Raw genomic sequence first — 6000 nt, forward strand, 5'->3', positions numbered from 1 at the left:
AAACTCACTTGCCGCTATATAGATAATGTATTATTATCAAACAAATTAAACTATGGTTACTTTCTTCAACGCATTTATCACATTGAACTCGAAAAAAGGATAAACACACACAGAGGTAATTCTGTTTCATATTTTCAATGAAGGCCGGTTGAGATCAAATATTTATAATAAAAATAATGATTTCAGCTTTCCAATTGTGAACGTTCCATTTTCTGTAGCAACATACCAGAATCATTTGCAAATGAAATATATAACTTCCAAGATGTTATATGAAGATGAAATAATCCCTTCGCAACTTTAAAGGACGCCATCACGAGTTTGTGTATTCTTATGGAATATATGTTTCATAGTTGCCGACTTTTATGTTCCGATTATCGTAACAAAAATCAATTTGTCTTTTCCCCGAATGTGGTCCATCGAATTAGACTTATCACCGGGATTGTACTTATATGAGAAAAATGACGTTGCTTTGTTGGGGTTTTTGATACTGGCGTTGTGAGTTTATTTTCGACTTTTGAGTTTGAATGTCCATTTAGTATCTTTCGCCCCACTTTTATTATACATGAGGACATGAGGACACTGATGTTCGTTCTGCAATCAAAAGACTAAAATGTTCATAAACAACGTCAATTTTCGTTCTTTATCTGCAACAATGAGGATCAAAACGTTGGGGAGGAACTACAGATAAATTTATTTAATGATTAATTCAAAAAATTTTAAACCTTGTTAGAAGGAATGTCCTTTCTAGCCTACGCGCGAAAACACACAGCATCCAACATTTTTGGGAAAAGCACGAGAAGCTTTCTAATGTAAAGTAAAAGCTAAATGTTCAAGGATCATCAATACAAATAAGTGTCATAGATGATCGTCTTTATTTTGTAATGCCAAAAGAACTGCATTTGTTTCAACCATTCACTCAAATGTTTGGGAAAATGAAACATTTAGAAGACAAAATAGAAAAATAATACACTAACTTTGGTTTTAAAAAGTAAATGCACATGCATTATTGTGCTCGATTACTTTGTTAGAAATACTTACAGTTTTTGTAAATTCAAGTTGTTAGCGAAAATATTCCGCGGTAAACTATCTATATTGTTCAAATCGAGATGACTACAAAATATAAAAATTATAAAAGTTAAAAAGATATCTAGGCTCACTTGTACATGAAAATGTACAAAAAAAATAACGCAAAAGTACAAATGAAAATTGTTATTGCATAACTAATACACAAACCCTAGCACAGAAAACAAATAATTCTGTTTTTGCTCACGAAATGCCAATTTTTTTTTATATTTCAAATTTAGGATGTGCTACTCCTTTTAAGACATTGAACGTAAACGTAAATAAATCCAACCAAAAAAAGCTACGAATTATATAGTCACACATGAGACTTTATTTCATTATAATGCACCTCCTTTATTATATCTTGACAAAATGAAGCACTATATGAGGTAAAGGTAGTTTAGTAAAATAAGGATTTTTTCGTGCAACGTTTTCGGCCTTTTTATTTCACGTGTTTTCGTGTTTTGACGTTTTATTTTTCGTTTTCTCGTGTTTGGTTCAATGTGCGTGCTTCGTGTTTCCCCTTATTTATTTTCCGTGTTTCGTGTCGGTACTCTTAATGTCTTGTTCTTGTCCCGCAATTATTAGAAAAGTCAACAGGGACTAATTCAAAGTCAGCCCGGATATTGTATATGTATGGCATGTAATAAAATCCATCACATTACAATGAATAATATTTTTTTTTTCAAATCAGATACAACTAGCGGACGCTAAAAGGTGACCACAAGGTCTTCATGTCCGTTAACAATGATTGCATGATCTCCAAGAACGGCTGGGTAATAACTTCTATTACCTTTTCCCTTATTATTTACGATTTTATTTCTGGTGCTTCGTGTTAGCCGATCTTTATTTTTCGTGCAACGTTTTTGCGATTTTTATTTCACGTGTTTCCGTGTTTAGACCCCCCTTTACCACCCTCTGAAATGATTTTTAAAAGGTAACATATTTGATTTTACTAAAATTAATTCACGGTATTTAGTAGCAACCGTTGTAATAAATCGATAAATTGTGTTCTCCTTACAAAATTGACTTAAATAGAACCTGAATAATCACAAATAGGAGCTATAAAATACAAAGGTGGTTTGAAATATTACTATAGTTATTAGATCTAGAACTTAAAATGTCTATTAACCTAATATTAAATCATTTCGCTTTTGTTTTTTCTTGTTTCATCTTACATGTGTATTCACCTCATGGAATTATCATTGGTTTAACAGCATAGAAATAGGAGTAAAAGAAAATAAATAGTTCCAAGTTTACTGTATGTAGTCCCGTTTTCAACGAATTTGTCATAAGAAAATAATTTTGATTGATGTTTTCCAAATATAGAAAATATTGTTTTTGGTATTGTAACATTCAATACTGTAAACATATCTAGTGAATTATTTTGAAACTTATCATCTTTAACATGTGAGTGAAATATTAGTGACTTAACTTAGATACGAAAAGCATGTTTTTCAATAATTCATGACAAAAAGAGAAGTATAATTCAAACTAACCATTCTTAATATAATTGAGATCAATAAATAATTATTATTTAACATATTCCAGTTAGAGGTGGCGTGAATCAGATGTTGATACTAAGAAAATCCAAAGAGTACATACAATCGAAGAATCTTTAATTTTACAATAGTTTTTCAGCTCTTTTCATAATGCTAGCAAGACAAAGGTTTGTTTGACTTGCTTGCTTTGTTTGTATAAATGTTTGCTCAAGCATTGTAATTAAGATTGACATCTGCAAACAATATAAGTAGGCGGAGTTAAACATGTGTATAGGTAAATTTGATTATTTGATAATGTTCAATCAAATTTAAATATAATGTACACAAGTTTAATTCCGCCTTGTTATGTTGTTTTCAGATGTCAATCTTATTTACAATACTTGAGCAAACATTGATACAAACAAAGCAAACAAGCCAAACAAACCTTTTTTTTTTAAACAAAACGCATTTGACTAACAAGTCGAACAACAGATGATCTTAAACCCTGTCGACTGCTAATGACAATTGCCAAATAAATTGATCACCAGGTGTAACAAAATGGATCCTAAATATAAATTTAATATCAAACAGAAAACAATAAACTTGTGGTAAAGATGGCATACCGCAAACATGAGGTGCAAAATTTTGTACACCATATCCGGATTTCGACAATTAATGTCTCTTCAGTAATGTTAGGGATCGAAACAGTATTTGGAAGGCCATTTAATTTACCTCAATTTAGGATAGACTCTTGAATTTTGAAAAGTCGAACTAGGATGAACGGATCATATAAACCCGAAGGAAAATATACCAACCAGCAACTTTCATATGTACCGGATCGTCTGAAACAGACGGTAATGCGCAGATAAGGAAAATATTTATAGGAGAGTAATTATATATATACGTTCCATTCGTTGAGGACCGTTTTAAATTTACCTTTGAGTTTGGTATTTTTATCATACTTTTTTTTAATAATAATCTTAAAAAAAAAAAAAAAATGAATCAATATTCAACTCAGACCTTGCTGTACTTTAAGCTTTCCTGGTGTAATGTCGTAAATTCAAGGGAGGTGTCCGTTGTTATTCTGCGTTTACATGTTGTAATGTACTTTAATATTATTCATTCATGCATTTCTCTGATCTGACTGTTCTTGTGTTTGTTTGTACTGTATTTCTGTCACAAAGTGTTGTCATTTTAGTGGTATAGTTAACTTTGCCATATATGCGGGAAGTTTATTTAGCTCTAAAACCAGGTTCAATCCACTATTGTTTTTATAGTCAAGTACCAAGTCAGGACTATGGCAGATGTTATCAAATAGTCCGTTTCTATGAATGTTGGTATTTGTTTTTTGTCGCAGTTCAGTGCTTTTGTTGTTCCGTTGATTTACTTAGTTGATATGTTTCCCTCAGTTTTAGTTTTAACCTGGATTTGTTTTAGAAGGGTGCCCAGTCAACGAATTTGGTCGAGTTGGGTAAACAGAATAACACACGGCTGTATTTGGTATTATTGGGAAAAGGAGAACAAGCCTCATCAAAATATTACGGAAGCCCATTTAAGACCTCCTAAAATATCATTAGAATTCGAAATCACGCATATAATGCGTTATAACAGATGAAATTTATGATAACGAATTGGTGGGAATCGTTATAACAGATTTTGTAATTCGTTATTACGAATTAAAATCGTTATCACATCTTTTGTAATTTGTGATAACGAATTCAAAGCGTTATAACGAATTGTTTAATTGGTTATAACGGATTATATTCATGATAAGGAATTTGTGGAATTAGTTATAACAGTTTTTTTGCAATTTGTGATTTTAGATTAAAATTATTATCACAGATTCGTAGCTCACCTGACCCTCAGGGTTAAGCGTGCCTTTCGTCTCACTTTGCGGCCGTCGCTGTTCATTAACTTTTTCGAAAATCTTCTTCACTAAACCTTTTAGCCAAAGTGAAACAAACTTGACTACAAGCAACTAAATTTTAACGAATTTTGTTTGAAAAATTAGCAAAAGATATGTTTTTTTGTTTTTTGTTTTTGTAAATGGGCGCTAAATGGGCACACATCAAGAACGGCCGACTAAATGTAGAGAACAGAAACGACAGATTTAGCACTAAGTCTTTGTCCATTTGTAAAGGGTCATAACTCAAGAACGGTAAAAGTGACGCCATTTAATTTCAAATTTGATCTGTGTTTTGTGTGTTTAAGTGAAATTTATAACATTTGGTTGAGGTACTAAAGTTAGTGAACGGAAATCAGTTTTGGGAACGTACTCGACGGACGGACTGGATTGACGGACAAGGGCTAGACTTAATGCCACCGTCGCCTAGTGGTGGGGCATACAAAATGTGTTTAATACTCATATAATTCATATTCGCGATTTCCTTCGTGTGTATCGCCCGTGAATATATTTTACACAGAGGCAACAGAAGTAGTTTTGCCAACATGGTTATTTGAAGTGTAAAACCTAAGAATCTAACAGACCAATCATATTCAAGTATTTGTTGATATGCTTATAATTTAAGAATTGTTTGATAATGACGAAAACTTAATAGGAGTGCATGGAATTAATAAAAACCAAACAAACAGATATAAAGAATAAGAACATAGAATATAATGTGCAAAAGTATACAAGGTTAGCCTGGAGTGAAGTGAAGTGAGAGAAATAAATTAGGGTATCTACTATACAGAATGTGTGCAATGAGCCCGCCTGCGGAACAACCTGGCCAACATGGCCAAAAATAGAACATACAGGTAAAAGGGGTCAATTGCCGCTTTCAATCATATGGAATTATGTGTAGATGTTTGCTTTCTCGATCATTTTCGCTATTATAATTGATTGAAAGATTCTCTCTATCTATTATAATTTTCAAAATAATAGACAAAACACAAAATAAAAAAAAAAAGACGTCAATAAAGGAAAATTATTCCTATAAATAGTCATCTTACAATTTTGATGTAAATGGACAGTAGGTAAATCTTGTGATTCTAAACAATTCTCTTTCTATAGCAGTTTTCAAGATTAAAGAAAGAAAAAAACTTGCATTTTACCCTTGTTTTCTAATTTAAGCCATGTCGGCCATGTTGTTTAGCAGGCGGGTTCATTGCACACAATCTTCAAACATGATTTATTTCTCTCACTTTGCTTCACTCCAGACTAGCCTTATCTACTTGTGCACTTTTATTCTATTTGCATCCTCTTTATATCTTGTGTTTGTTAAATTACATGCACATGCTATACACACTAATGATATTCACAGCTCTAAAAATACTTTAAATTAAAAATAAAAGGAATAAAAATATATCGGTCAATAAATATGAGGATTAAAAGACATATTTTTTTTTCTAGAGAGTTTTGGGTGGATAAACTAAGTCGCCGGCTAATAAACTTACATATCAGTTTGTGAGTTAACCCACCGTTTACACGAAAAAATCTACTAGGTATAGTGTTTTT

This window comes from Mytilus californianus, unplaced genomic scaffold (genome assembly GCF_021869535.1).
Source record: "Mytilus californianus isolate M0D057914Y unplaced genomic scaffold, xbMytCali1.0.p SCAF_8, whole genome shotgun sequence".
NCBI classification, from domain to species: Eukaryota; Metazoa; Mollusca; class Bivalvia; order Mytilida; family Mytilidae; genus Mytilus; species Mytilus californianus.